This window comes from Equus przewalskii, chromosome 7 (genome assembly GCF_037783145.1).
Source record: "Equus przewalskii isolate Varuska chromosome 7, EquPr2, whole genome shotgun sequence".
NCBI lineage: Eukaryota > Metazoa > Chordata > Mammalia > Perissodactyla > Equidae > Equus > Equus przewalskii.
Genome location: NC_091837.1, coordinates 27,190,102 through 27,206,356, shown reverse-complemented (window position 1 = coordinate 27,206,356; position 16,255 = coordinate 27,190,102). Strand labels below are relative to the sequence as shown.

Sequence of the window (16,255 nt, the reverse complement as noted above, 5' to 3'; positions counted from 1 at the left end):
TCAAAATAATAATAGGCTACGGATGTGGGCAGTGGAACAAATAATGCATCTTTCCACCTGCTTTGATGTTCTCTATTCCCCAATCGTTCTGGTTAGATTTAAGGATGATTCCAGCCTGGAGACTTAATCCTGCCTGTTTGCAAAATAAAAGCTAGGAAGTCAGTTTCAGCTTCTCTCTGTTCACACAGGTGTTTTCTGAGGTTGGCGAGGTGCTGTTTATTTCCAACGAAAACTTCCAGGGTCTTCTCTTCTTGCCTTCTCCCAGCTTAACGCACCTATGGATTTAAACTCGCTCCTTGCCTGTGGCCGCTGCCTCTCCATCGCTGTGTTTTGGCCTCTAAAACAGCGTATCTAACCATGGGAATTGACACCTCACGTTCTCAAATGTTTTGGGTGGTGGGGTCTTATTGAAGCCTCTGTACCTTCTATACCTTAAAGAATTCACAAAACTGAATGCACTCGACAGGGATCCTAGTGTCTGTCTGAGCATTAATCTGAGCCTTTCCATCCTGCCGTAAAGGAAGGGCCTTTCCCTATACTACATTTTGGATGAAATCATTTTTTCAGACCAATAATTTGGAAATCCCGTTCACTAAAATTTTGCTCCATTCAGGCAAAAATCCCAGGGAGCCGCATTTCAGACTCCAACAGTGCAGGTCCATTTTTCCACATGGCTTTATGTTTTTTAGGATGCAATGCCTGTTATGCAGGTGAAAAACAAGGGTGACTATAGCTCATGTTTTTTAATCGCAAGAAAATTTTAGAGCAGATATGATGCCGATGACATTTTGTTAAGTTTATGAAGGTCAATGCAAAGCTCAGAAAGATTTAGAGTCACTGTTGTTTCACACTAAAATGTCCATCCTTTCACTTTTCAGTAAATATCACACACACACACACAAACACACTAGAGAGGAAGATGGTTTGGAAAATTTGGAAACGGGGCCCAGTCCTCTGTTCGGCTCCTCACTTCAAGTTGACTGAGTTTTAGCTCAAGGAGCAAGTGCGCCTGCCCAGGACGGACTGTGTCTCCCACAGACTCTAGGTCATCCCTCTTTACAAAGCCCTGCTCAGGGAGGTGGCCATTTCCGGCTCTGACAAGAACCTCTGCCACATTTCCACTCTCTGGGGTGCGTCGTACACCAAGCCAATCGCCCTTGCCGTGGGAACTGCGTATTTTGCACGCTGCTTGCAACAGGCTCCTCGACACTAGGGTGATAGCGGTTGCCTCCCCACCCACCGTGAAGCTCCCCCCACAACTCCACAAAGTCTCCCTTTCCAGGGGAGGAGGCCTGGCTGACTATGTGTGACTCATCCTGCAACTGAGCTGCGACACTTCCATTTCAGAAATGAATTCCTATTATGCCTGGGCCAAATGTCAAGTATCCAAATGGAGAGAACATTGAAAGTAACTTTGAGAAGCAGCAGGCTTCGTTTGAATAATTATGTTCGAATTAGCATGTACTTCTCTCTACAACAGGGGCCACCTCTCCAGCGAACACTCTGGGAAACCCTGGAGCTATCTCCTGGCTCACAAAAGAGCTCTTCTTCCCGGAGCTAGCCATCTTTTAAATGGTCTTTGTTGTTGTTGTTAGTGGTTATTTTTGGCCATTTTATATTTCCTTTATACATGTATGCATTTTCTAGATATTTTACAATAAGCACCCATTTCTGTTATAATTGTGGAAACAGTGATAAGATAGGCAGTCGCTGAACCATAATTGGAGTCCCGGGTCTGGATAGTGGAGGCAGCCTGGGAAGTCCCCCCATTTGGACTTGCCCGTGACCGGTGTTTATTACAGAGTCCTTGTCATTTCCACAGTGGCTGGTGATTCCCCTAAGGAAATAAGGCTCCTTCCCCTCTCATGGGACCATCAGGTTTAGAGCAGTGGAGATGACAGGTAGTGCTTTCACAAAGATAACATAAATTTCCTTCTCTTTCTTAACAGAAAAATTTCGGGGTAAGTGAGTCCTTTTTTCAAGTCCAGCATGCTCACACATTCCAGGTAACATCTTAGAGGCTCTTTAAGGAGGATTTGACTCTGTGTCCTCACTGCGGTGTCTTATTTTCACATCAAATGACTCAGGTCTCCTGGTTTCATTCTCCAGCTAAATTGAAAAAAAAAACTCAAGCTTTATCAGCCTCACTTCTCAATCCCAATGATAGCAATTACAGGACTCAGAAGACCAGCTTCTGGGTCATGTCCACATCACCAGGGATTTGCACCCTGTCCAAAAACAAGAGATACAGGAAGAATACTTAGGTTGCTAGTGTGACGAGAACATATCGGAAGTTGGCTTGGATGTTCCCACCCACGAACAGTGGTGACAAGGGGATGGCTATGCTCTCTTTCGAATACCTGAGTCATCAGCCATTTGGAGTCAAGGACCCTGCAACTCCTGTGCCTTAAAATTCCATTTCTTAGATCTGGTCCTCAGATGTGCACGATCTATCCTTGAGGTTATCTGAGCTAACTGTGAGTAGCCAGGATAGAAGTTTCCATCAACTTTGTCAAAAAGTAGAAGACATCCTCCACACTGTTAAGAGAACAAAGCCAGGAAGGAGATGCTCGTCAAGGTAAGGGTGCGGCATGGAAGGACAGCCTCAGAATGCTAGTTGACCGTTTTGGAGGAGCCACTGCTGGCTGAGTGCTGTGTTAAGCTCTCTCTTTCATATTAAAATTTGTGTTATGAAATATTTGAAATTATAGAATAATAACGAGATGTCAATATACAGACCACAGAAATGTAAGATGCTAGCTTTGCCATTTTTGCTTAAGATCTGTCTCTTTTAAAGAAATAAAACATTACACATTCAGCTTAAAAATAAAAAATTAAAAAATCATAATTCCTCCCCCGTCCCTGTATCACTGCTGTCGTTCATCTCACTTCTGCAGAAGCGCGCATAATCAGACATATTATTGCCACTATTATTTTGAACAAGTTATTTGTTCCATCATTGAGAACAAGAAAAATGAAAGCTTTTATTTTACCTTCAAAAAAGTTTATTTCTTGGAGACGAAATGGCTCAGCAGAGACTAAGATGGCCATTCTAGCCCAATATCCATTTCAGCAGCTGTTCCATCTTAATAAATAAAAATCGTATTAAATCTTCCTACCTTTGAATTCTCGCTTTGCTTGAGATCATTCCTATGGTTCATCCAGCAGCACTTGATATTTTGTAAGTTACACAAGAACCATGTCATATGCAGTTTCTTTTTTCTTTGCCAGAGATTTAGTCTCTGTGTTTTTCCTAAGGGCAGCTTATTCATCTTGGAAGAGCCATTTCCCGCTAAGATTGTGTGTGTGCATGAATATGAACACCAGTTGTTTCTCCCTCAGTGTGCATTCCATGAATGTTTTGTTTCTGCCAGAAAAACAATTGTGCATGTTTTCCTGGTTATCGCATAGCTGGGTGTCTACATACTGTTAGACTGAAATATCATTCTATTTATTTCTCTTTCTTTTTATTCAGGCAAGTGGCAAGCTTCATCTACAGCTGCTTCCTAGGCATTTTCTTTCTATGTGTGTCAGTCCTATTTTTAGATTATTTAGAATGGATATTAAAAATGATGCTCATACAGTGCTTATATAAATACAGCAAAAAGTAGTTTTAACTGAGAGATTGTACCCTCCAGAAATGAACTTCATTGGTTCCCCCTTGAGTTCCAATTACCAGAGGGAAAAAAAAAGCATGTCAACGGCTCTCAACATTTCCCCAAAATTCAAGGGGAAAAAAGTTTCATGTAAAATTTATTTGTTAATAGAACTCTTTAATGGATACTCATATATTAAATAAAACCTCTTGTCCAATTCAGATACAAGATATTTCAATAAGGAAAACTCAGAAAGATAAAGTAGGGGTAAGAGTTTAGGTGCCACCCCTAAACGCTCAAGGGAAAAGTGGAGAAAACCACCATCCAATATAGACATGCAGGAAATGATGTGACATGACAAACCCCAGGGAAGAAAACTTACACGCCATCAAACAGATCTTGAAAAAACTACTTTTTTCCCCTATTTATATTTCCAAAAGAATTCCAGAAGCCAAAGAACCTAGCTGTTGATGCATATGTAGGGCAGGGACTAGGGTGAAGAGAATGAGGAGCCTGAGGGCATCAAATTTAAGGAGGCACTCACTCTTAGTCTTGTGCAGTGCACACCCCTGGCACCCAGCCACACCTCAGTCTCAGCCTTTGGCATACGTTCATCAAAGCAAGAGCAGTACTCACTGCAAGTAAGGGTGGCTACATTGATGTTTTACATGTGTCTGCTCTCCGGCCATGGATGAGTAACTGCGCTCCACGAGGCATGAAGAATAGAAAAATCAATTCCAAAACCCTTTCTAATTCCAAGTGGCTATCTACCCTGAGTAACATCGATGCGCTCTAGGTTCATTGTATTAGCACTGAGCTGGTCCCAGGAAGCACGTAAAAACAGGGTCCCACAGCCATCCCAGTGTCTGCTTGTAGCTATCGAAGGGTACATCCTGGCTTCTAACCCAGCTGCTATAGCCCCCCAGACCTCTGCCACCTGCTCAGGAAGGGACCCACCAGACCTCCACAAGTTAAGCTTTGCTAAATCATCCCCTATTGCTGATAAACTCACTGCTCCACCACTCAGAAAACAGAAGGCATAAAGGTGAGTACGGACATAAGAGAGGAGTTCACATCTGGTCCTGCAGTCTCTCCATATAGTCTCTAAAGTCCTGGGAGTCCCCCAGCCCCATGTCTTGGCAGACCCACTTGATGTTGTCATCGCTGTCGAACAGGATGGAGTTGGTGTACGGGCCGCCGTCCTCTGGGAGGATGGTTGTGTAGGAAGTAAACTTGACTCGCTTCCTCTTTGGGCCCGATGAATGTATAGGTTCATTTTTAATTTCCTTCTCATAGACGTAGTCCGAAGGTCTGAGCAGTTGACTGTGGAAAGTCTTCTGGGAACTGCCGTTCAGAAGGAAGTTCCTCTCCTCGAACTGCAGCCCTCTGTCTATCACGGTTGTGCACTCCTCCGACGGGAGTGTGATGTCCACCGGGCTCTCCAAAAGTTCCACTTCATTCCCGAGCCAGGCCCAGTCACGGGAATGGGGGACGTTGCCTTGCTCACTCACAGCAAACCTTTTGTGTCTGTATTTCCAAGCAAATGCCACACAGTTGATTAAGAAGACCAGAATGGCCAGGCAGAAGACACAGAGCAGGACGTACATGCCAATCTCCAGGTCGGTTAACCCCCTTGAGGTCACTGTAAGGTCACTCGGATTATTGGGTTTCCATAATGGTAACTTCTCTTGAATGGGAAAGCTTGTGAAGGCATGTGGACCACCACTCCTGAGCAACTTCTTATCCTTTCCTTCCATGGGAGACTGGGGGGTTGTGCTTTTGTTGGCACCTTCCTCTTGGCCAACAGAGGCGCCATGTTGGAAGCATTCCTGAACTGCTTTATCCTGGTTTCCCTTCACGCTCCATGGAATTACTGAGGTGGTCTTTATATTTGCAATTTATGCCCTCAATATCATTGGTGCCTCCTTGGTGATCATCAATATTTGGTTCATATTTGACCTTGACATTTCCTTTACCCACGGCAAGAACTCTCTTCCTCTTGGTCTTCTGACAAGGTTCACTAATCATCATTTCCAATTTAATCAAGGGTCCTTGCCCTTCACCCTCTGCCACCACCACTGGCCATTTGAACTGAAGGCTTTCCTGGACAGACACCACCATTTCATCCCATGATGAGGTAGCGATGGAAAAACATTCTTAGGATCATAAATGTCTAAGCGTGTCTCCAAACCATCACCGAACAAATTCTGAGAACTAAGAAAATAATGAAACTAAAGCATTTTGTTATAATTTCTTTTCTTCAAATTTCTAAACATGTTCACAAATGTGGTTTCCTATAAAATATGTTTTCAATATGCAAGCTGAGAAAAATAAATCCCTGTGTTTTAAAATCTAGAGCAGTTTCCGTCACACATTAAACAGACATAATCATGTGCTGTAGCCCCACTGGTGTGAGGAGCAAATTTACATACTTCGCTGAATGCAGTGCTGAGCATATTAACGTATTGAATGTCATATAACAGAATTTGACTTTAATTTTCCAAAAAGAGTTTGAAAGATCACGTGATGCGCCTGAATCAATTTCAGGTGCAGCTAATCAAGCTAGTGCTCAAGATAATATCACTTCAAGCATTCTTTATTAGAAAGACACGCTCGGCCTGAAGTATCTGGGAAAAGATGCTTTATGGGGACTGGCATGCTTGAAAGACACAATGACTTTGATCTAATTTACGTGGATTTGCTACGAGTTTAAAGATGGAGCAGAGGTTTAAAGTTGCCCACAGTTAATATAAACCAACAGATATCTGGTGCCTATTAGCCATACTTGTTTAAATAGTTGAAATAGAATTTTCAGGGATAATACTACTTATTTTAGAAAAGCAGAAACGTGATCCTTTGGTCATGGAGAACCCACTGCAAAATGGTATCTGGACATGCAGTCAATGAATTAAAGCATATATTGTGTAGGCAATGGATCTAAGGAAGATGTCTCTAAGCCACTGAGCGCTTTTCCCAGAGAAGGACAGACGGGGTAAGAAGGAGGAGGAAGCTTCAAGAGTCACCAGTTCTAGCTATGAGGGCTCTACTCCTCTCCTTTGCAGGATGGGAGGGAGAGAGAAACCATCTCAACTGAGCAGTGACAAAGGACTCTGGAGTCCCACCTGCCGCGGTGCTTGGAGAACGTCTCGGGCGGCCGCTGTGGAGACAATGGCTCTTTTGTCGGCTCTGTGCGGCTGCAGGGAAAGAGACAAGCCAGCCACCAGCTGCACGCCCGGGTCTGCGATGGTGACGCGGTCATCCAGGACGGTCACCGTCTTCTCGGCCAGGATGGAGTCAGACAGAGGTGAGAGGACCTTCCGAGGAAGCAAGAAAGCTTCAGCAGAAAATAGATCTGTATAATCAGCTGGATGTTTTCTTTTCCATCATAGCTTTGCCACAATCACTTTAACCCCTAAAGTGTGCTCTCGGTTTACTGCTAAATGAATGCCTCCTCCAGAAAGGAGAAACTCACTCAGACCAAGGCAGGAAATCCCTGCCTCGCCATCAGGTGCAGTAGCAGCTGCAGGTGAGGTCACCTGTGAGGTCAGCAGGAAATGAGATTCCTCCCAAGGACAGGTGACAACTGTAATGTCAGAACAACCCCTTTATTTGGGTGATTACTACTGCTTTTGCTCACTGAGAAACAGTGTTCTCAAAATCAAAGATTATCAAAAGCCTTAGTCTTTGAAATCACACGAGGAAGAACAAACATGCCTCTCTTGCCTTGAGGATTTAGCTCACCTGAACACGGAGAAGCAGCTTAAAATACTCATGATGCCAGAACGACACATTTTGGGGTGTCTGACTTCCGACTCAAGTGCAGGATTTCAGATAAGGGGTTTCTGAAGACAACATTCCTCACCCCTGAGTATTTTGTGTTTCACCAGCAAGAAGGGTCCCAGGTCCATTCACAGTCTGGACGGATGCTGGCTCCCTGCCCACTCTGCCTTACTAAGACCTTACCTACACGCAACCCTCCCCAACATCCTATAGTAACTCTCTCTCTTCTGCTGTTTGATATGATGTCCCATATATCCTCTGGGTGTGGTCTCCTTAATAGCAACAGGTCACTGAACCTGACTCTCAGACAACAGATTTGTACCTGACGAGATTAGGACAGATGGTCCCAGGCAAGGATAACTAAATGAAATGGTTTAGGAAAATTTTTTTTTAGATGTTCAATTATACCCATCAATTAAAAAGACAAGGAATTATAAACATACATCAGCCTAATATATTTTATTTCCTTTGATTTATACACATTAATTATTTGTTTTCTTCAAAGGGTTTGAGTTAATCTAGTAACAATATTAAAAAATCAAAGAAAATTATCTCCCTGATGATGTTGGCTTATTAAAGCACATGAAACATAACATCTTTCTCAAAACCAGTATTTACACTTTGACAACGGCAGAAAATTACTGCAAATATCTAGAGAAATGGTGTTGCAGGGAAGTAAAGTTTTCCACCCAAAATGTGTCTTTTTGGCATGACTATTATTTTAAGCTGATTATTTTTAAGAAACAGAAAGACTAAGACAACTTTTATCTTTCCCTTCACTGCCTGAAAGACTTTAGATAAAGGGAAGAAGAGCTTCACAGGGATATCTACAAAGCACACAAGCGAGGTGTGGTGGTGGAGGGGAGTCTCAGCAAGGCCCGTTGGATCCAAGTCCTCCCCGGGTCCCATTGTCTCTGGGTGGCATGGCAAACACTGGTTTTCCGAACACTTGCTCTTTTCATTCTCCCTGTGAATTGCCTTCCTTCCCTTCAAAATCCCAGACCCTTGCCTCCTCCTTAGCTCAGGATAGCATATAAACCCCAATTACTTGACTGTTGAGGAACCTCGTATCTTTGGGTTCCCGTATGTAAGAAATTAAATTTAATTTTCTCTCTTTAATCTGTCTTATGTCAATTTAATTCTTTGACCAGCCAGAAGAACCCAGAAGGCTAGAGAAAGACTTCTTCCTCTCCAACAGTTTCTAGCCTTCTTCCTCTGCTTAAATTCATTCTTTTTGAGTAGTTAGATGTTTATAAAGCAATAATTGTTGGTCCATGTGGCACCATTGAGCTCAAGAGGAAGACACAGTGGAAAAGGGAATATTAATGTCCTTAGGAAGTTGTCTCATCTCATAAAGCATCAACCTGCCAGCAGAGGTGATGCAGACCTGGACTAATGCAGCATCAATAAACCTGCTTTTGCAAAATTACGTTTGGGCAAAACCTAAATTGTGATGTGATCAAAATATTTAAACATCTTACAAAGATAATGAATGACCTGTTGTATAACCTCTTCACAGCTGTTCTATTCAAATCAGCTATGAAATATTTTCAATAACAGTATAAGAACAGAGAAAGCATGAAATTATGGAAGTGTGTAAAAATGAGTATGACGACAATGCGTCCAAACATTGCCAAGCATCCCTGGGTAGAGAACTAGAGACAGCAGGGGAATAAGATTGTTTTCGTTGTATGTGTCAACTCAGCATTCACTGGCGAAAAATGATTGATCTCAAGAGTGTCTTTAATTTGCAAAAGCTTTTTCGTGCTTCCTAAATTAAAAATTAATTTCTGAATATGAGTTATGAAGATTGATGAATCCTGTGTATTATTTATCATTACTTCCTCTCTCACACACACAAACACACATGCACAGAGTTACCTTGCACTAACTTGTATCCGGACACACACAAATAATGGGTTGGGTATTTGGGGGAAAGGTCAAATAATTAATTAATGAAGCTGCACAGTGGTGATGCCCGGCTCCCGACCCACCAGGGTCCTGCCATCCTGCAACTGAGCAATTTTTGGCTCCTCCACCTTCAAGAAATCCGTCATGAGGTCAGTGATGTCCAAATGCCAGTCAGGGCTCAGCACATAGCTCAGCTGACCTTAGTTGGGCAACTCCACCACAAGTTGGGTGAGGACGTGCACCGTGGCGTGCTGGTACTACAGTGGGCAGCCCGGCCCTTCCTCTCCTTGTCCTCCTCGTCTTCGCTCTCTCAGGTGGGCCTGGGACACAAACAAACCAGAAGGAGCATAACTATCATTAAGACATTACAAATACCCTCAATTTTCCAGCAACTGTGGGACTGTACAGAGTAAAACGAAAGGGCATGGCTCCTCTGCCCGTCTGCCGTGCCCACTTGCTGATCCGTCCCCCAGTCTCTTCAACCATCACCACTGGGGGCGGGGGGCTGACTATGAGCTGGAATCGCTGCTTCATGCCCAGAGCCCAGAGGACAAAGGCAGTGTCTCTTGCCTTCAATTTGTTTCACTCAAGTAGAAGATACAGGCTCCAGAGAGGCAGTTATAGGATCAAGAGGATGAGTCAGTGGTTCCCAAACTGTGCGGTGCATCAGAAGCATCCAGGGAGCCGTTAAGCATCCCATTGCCCAGTTTCAATCATGACATCTCGGAGCTGGGGCCAGGAATCCACATATTCTGAAGAGGTCCTGGTGAATCGAATGTGCAGCTAGGTTTGGGAGTGGCTGGTTTGAGCTCCAGGATGAAGCAAAACTGGTTGCACTGCCCTGCTCCACCCTGACTTAGACGAGGTGCTGGAACGCTCTGACCCCCAGCTTCCTCACCTGCAAAGTGGGCCGGCACCCACCTCTCATGTGCTTGGTATGCATTGAGGGAAATGACACCTGCCGTGTGCTTGGCATGAGACCACCAGAGAGGAAGCCCTCGTCAGAATTCAGGACTGATTGTCCTGATGATGCAAGAAGAGATTCCACGGAGTTCGGCACAGGCTCTGTGAGAGGACAGAGAAAATATGACTCACTACACCTTAGGGAACAGGTGAGGTTGAAAGGGGCTTGTTAGGAATAACTAAAGACCCATTTCACCTTTATGTCTCTGAACTGAGGACAAAAGACCAAATATTATAACAAAAGATGTTCAAATTGCTTTTATCACTTAGAAAACTCCGAGAGTTTTGGGAGCCGTGAGCCAGGAACCATAGAGGAGGACCAGATACATATTTCCTATAAATCACAATGTCACAAGCAATCTCCAGCGTGTCATCAGCCCTTGGGAGCACAGCAGCTGCCATCGGCATTGTTATTATTTCGCCCATAGACCGGATTTCTAAGCATGGGGCTACTTCCAGTTGCTGCGTTTCCTGGAGGGCATCAGAACTCCCCAGCACTCACAACCTTGACCACCCTCCGTCTCTGGGTGGGGCTCTGCTCTCTCCCCTCTTTTTAAATCTGTGCAGCTGCCAAGCAGGAAGATGAGCAGAGTGCCCGTTAGCAGCAAACCCTGTCTTCTCAAATAACAGCATCCTCTTAAGTGGCTGTTAGACTTCATAGGGCATAAACACTTTCCTCTCTAATTCACTTTCTGTTTACACAACGGGATAGGCACTTTATCCCCTCATTTTGGCTTTTCTTCTGCTTCAAAAATCAGATATTCAGCCCCAGGCAGTTATTGGTTCTCTCATTATGACCCCATGCTGGGGAATTCATTGCCTCAAAAATGCTTGATTCCGTGAGCTGATAACTATTTCTGAAGTCAAAGAAAAATAACAACAAGAAAAATCACTTATTTATGATATTAGGGAAAGTTTTCTTTTCTTCTTCTTTGGTCCCCAAGGGTGTTTATTCTGTGTGTCTCTTTATAGACTCTGCAACACCCATTATGGGAGCGAGATTATAAAAGCAAATTTATGTTGCTGTAATTGCTTTGGGACAATGTTAGCAACCAAGAAACTGCAAGCACACTGCTCTGATCTGGGCTATTTTGTTTCTCGATCAAGTATTTGGATAAAGTGAACACAGGGAGCAGTTTCTAAGAGAAGCAGGCTGTCCGCTCATTCCCACCCTCCATCACCCAGCCATTCAGCCCCCAGGAGCCCAAGTCTCCCTGCTTGTCAGCTGAGGCCAGAAATGTGGCCGCCTTCTTTTTTATTTTCCAATTTTATTTTTGTGGTAAGGACACAACCTGAGTTATTTCCCCTTACCAAATGTTTAAGTGTACACTATAGTATTGTTGACTAGAGGTACAATGCGGAACTTAAGTCTACTCTGGATGTGATGTGACAAAAATGGCATTTTACCTCTGCAGTGTTCCTCCCCAAAACCTACAACTACAGTCAAATATGAATACACACACACATCAAATTCCACTAGAAAATGCCTGACCAGAACCCCTGAAAACTGTCAAGGTCATCAAAAACAAGGAAAGTCTCATAACCTGTCACCGACAAGAGGCGCCCAACTTGCATGAACACTGAATGTAATGCAGTACCCTGGAACAGAAAAAGAAAATTGGGCAAAAACTAAAGAAATCTGAATAAAATATGGACTTTAGTTAATGATAATATATCAACATGCATTCATTAACTGTAACAAATGTACCATGATAACGTAAGATGCAAATGATAGGGGAAAGTGGGTGCAGGGGACATTGGAACTCTGTGCTATCTTTTTAATTTCTCCGTAAATCTAAAATTGCTCTAAAAATAAAGTCTGTTTAAAAAATAAATAAACTTGCAAAATGAGTAGAAAAGGTGTATCTGTTCTAGACCTATTATGATAACCCAAGGTTTGGTGAATATTATGCAGCCATGAAAAGAGTTAACAGATAGCCCATCTCTGGTGTGGTAAGACTCCAGGATTACGGTGCGAAGTGAAAAAAGCAAGGATGGAGCTGTGGATGAAGAATGCTAACTTTTATGTTAAAAACAAAGTAGAGGATATGAACATGCACCTAAATTCCTATCTGCTTATATTTAAATAAACAAACGAGGGAAGGACAAATAAGAAACTAACAAAAATAAATATCTATGGGGTACAGGGAATAAGGTAGACATGGACATGGGGTGGCAATGGGACCTCTCAGTGTATATTTTTTACTATAGTTTTGATTTTTGAACAATGTAATTATGACATCACCAACAGATAAGTTATGGATCTTTTTTCCTTCCATCCTTTAGGTTACTGGGTGCTTTCAGCAGGTTTCAGCATTAGGATACTGAAAAAAATTATATGTCTCGTCTTATTAATATTAGGCTAAGTTGAAACTATTCTCTTCATCTTGAGAATGTCAAGATTTTCAGGGCTGTTCCCCTGGTGCCATCTTTAAAAGCTTCCCCTCGAGTAAGAACCAACTCCTAAGGTCAAGGGACGAGAATATTTTCTTCAGCGTGTTCTTTTTTTTTTTTTTTTAAGATTTTATTATTTCCTTTTTCTCCCCAAAGCCCCCCGGTACATAGTTGTATATTATTCGTTGTGGGTTCTTCTAGTTGTGGCATGTGGGACGCTGCCTCAGCGTGGTCTGATGAGCAGTGCCATGTCCGCGCCCAGGATTCGAACCAACGAAACACTGGGCTGCCTGCAGCAGAGCGCGCGAACTTAACCACTCAGCCACGGGGCCAGCCCCCAGCGCGTTCTTTTTTTAAAGATTTAATTTTTTTCCTTTTTCTCCCCAAAGCCCCCAGGTACATAGTTGTATACTCTTCGTTGTGGGTCCTTCTAGTTGTGGCATGTGGGACGCTGCCTCAGCGTGGTTTGATGAGCAGTGCCATGTCAATGCCCAGGAATCGAACCAATGAAACACTGGGCCACCTGCAGCACTGGGCCACCTGCAGCAGAGCGCGCGAACTTAACCACTCGACCACGGGGCCAGACCCTCTTCAGTGTGTTCTTAATACACCACCTTGAAGGCAGAGATTGCTGAATAGTTTGAAGCTTATTTAGCAGTGACAACACATTATCATCAAATTTGTGTTATATCTTATTTTTCCCTCAAACCCAGGAATTCTTGACCACTGGCACATGCCCGAGACTCCACTGTTAGGGAAACGGCTGCATTTCCTTGTAGCTTCTGTTCCTGGCATAAAGAATAGTCACCAGCAGGCGTGCCCAAGGTCGAAGCAGAAGCCAGACGGCAGTGCACTGAGGGGCTTGGGGTTCTTGGCCACATATCCCCGGATGTGACCTCAGGGAACTTTTTCCCTTGCTGATTCAACACAAGGCAGCAAATTAGGCAGGGCCCACAAGACTTTAAAATGTGCAGTAGTAACCACAAGAGGCAGCAGACTGCAGGCTGCCCCACGATCCAGGGCCTCAGCCGCGCAGACACTGGATGCGGGGGAGCTGCCCTCTAGTCGGGGGTCACATTGCCCAGGCGCCCTTGCACCCAGGCATGGCCATGTGATTGTTCCCACAACAGAAGGAGAGAAAAGAGATAAGCCATTTCCAGGCCAAGACAGAAAAAAGTGTATGTGCCTCCTCCATATTCCCTTTTCCCATCCAGCAGCCAACATAGATTCTGGATCCCCAAATCACTGAATGGACAAGAATCAACGGCCCATCTATATATGTATATATATGTTTTAATATATATATTTACTATATATACATATAATATGTGTTTTAATGGATTATTATGCATTTCAAGTATATTTTATATTTATACAACATATAAATAGTTCGTATTGATATGCATTTTATATGCATTGTATATATTTATATGATACTTATTACATATATGATTTGTATGTATGTCTATGGATTATTCTGTATTTCGTGTATACGTTATATTTCTATGAGATGAATAGTTATTTATATACATTATACATATTTATATGTTTTTTATGTACAGATAGACAGAATGGTGCTTCATGCTGCAGAAGCCCCATATCATGTTGAAGATCCCCATATGCGATCATCCCCAATCGCATATGGGGAAACTGAGGAAGAGGGAGCTTAAGTAACTTGAGTAGGGTCACTGAGCTGTATGTGGCAGAACCAGGACAAACACCTAGCCAGGCTGACCCCAGCATACGCACTCCTCACCATTACACCATCATCAGTAAAAGTTTACTGGCTTCTCCAAGTAGTAAAGGAAAAATGACAGGAGGGATGACAGGGGAATCAGGGATGAAGGACGACTGTCAAGCCATCCTTAAGTGCCAAGCCTGGGCTGGATGCTTTGTACGCATGGTTTTGTTGACTGTTAACCACAACCCTACCGGGTCAGTCCTAGGGTTGTTCCTCTTTCCAGGTAAGAGAATGTAACCCAGAGAAGTTAAGTCATTTTCTCCACTCAGATCACGAGCGATGGGCAGAGGCTGGCTCCCCAGTGTACCCCCTCATCATGTCTCTCACCACAAACGGGTGGCAGAGTCTGATCCACCTGAACCCCAAGTCCAGACAATGTTACCCACCCTCATGCTGCTCCCTGGGGCCTGGGTGCCTGAGTGCCAATTTTACCATCTTTACAAGAAGTTCTGGGTCCACAGAGGATGGAATCTTTTCTCTGGCTCTCACCTTCTGCTGCAGGCCACCAGGATCCTCCATCCTTTCATCTGGCTCAGCTCCCTGTCCGAGATCTCCACCTGCAGGGGCAGTCAGGGCGCCCAGACCGTGACCTCCACCTGGGAGGTGAAGCACTGGTGGGTGAAGTCCACGATCGCGTCCACTCCGCTCTCCGTCTCCTTGTCGTTCACAGAAACGGAATCAGTTGCTGGAAAACACGGGGGAGGAGTGGGATCTTGAGATGCGTCAGCAGAAAAAAGCAAAACGAAAAAACGAAAAAAGACCACAAACAACAATACACATCAATGACAGTTCAGGAAACTCCAACAGCCCTGATTTACTAGAGAGCTGGGAGAATATGCTTGTAGCTAACATGATTTTTTTAGTGACAAATGATGATAAATAAATCTCAGAAAAAACATTTTGTCCCAATCAATCACCACTAGCAAAACTGTAAGACTAATGTAAAGGAATGACGTAATCTCTTATGCCTGTGTGTTTGTCTGTGTGTGTGTGTGTGTGTGTGGGTATGTGTGTCCCTCACCAAATGTACTCAGTCTTCCATAAATCAAATCTCAGATGCATCAAATTTTATGCTTGGGCCATTTTTGACAATATATAAGTGCTGGCCATATGGTACTGAGAAATAGTTTTATGCCAACCATAAATAGAATCTTTTTAAAAAAACTAAACAGTAGAGTTTTATCATAGACTGAAATTCTCCTGTGCAAAGTACTCAACAAAGCCTTTAAAAAAACGAGTATAAGTATTTTTTACTCCTTTAAACTGCAATTTTGGAGAATGAAAGTGATGGATGGCATTTTCATTACAGGCTTCGTCTTCAGCTTTCTGAGGGAGCTAATTAGCAGGTGAAGAATGAGACAACCAAGGCCCAGTTTTCCTTGATATCTTCCTATTGAGCAAATAAGACGCTTTGTGGCCATCTCTCCTAGGCCTTCAGAAAATCCCACACATGTACATAGATGGAGGAGACGCGTGAACAAGTATAACTTCATATGAGAAAGATGCTATGTCCGAGGAAAGCTCTCCCCAGAATCACAAGCAAAAAGGGGGCCCACAATCTTATTTTTCAGATGCCAAAACTGAGGCCCAGTAAAGTGAGAAGGCTGGCTCAGGAGAACCTGACTACTTCTGGAGACAACATCTGGTGTGGGCTGCTCACAGGGCTGCCCACTGCTACACACCTACAGTTATTCCACATCTCTCTCGAAGGGCTTCGACACCTTTCACAGACAAGTAAGGGCCGGTATCATCACTGGGGGAGAGATTTTGTCTGCTTTTGTCACTGGTGTATCCTGGGTACAAAAAACACTGCCTAGCACATGGAAGGCACTTAACTCATGTTTATTGCATATGAATTCTAAGGAAAGAT

General features: G+C 43.6%; 1 pseudogene; it reads right to left on the bottom strand.

The window, feature by feature from the left end:
* Window positions 1-3,448: 3,448 nt before the first annotated feature.
* On the bottom strand, window positions 3,449-15,155 carry LOC103548055 (transmembrane protein 132B-like; annotated as a pseudogene).
* Between the last annotated feature and the right edge of the window lie 1,100 nt (window positions 15,156-16,255).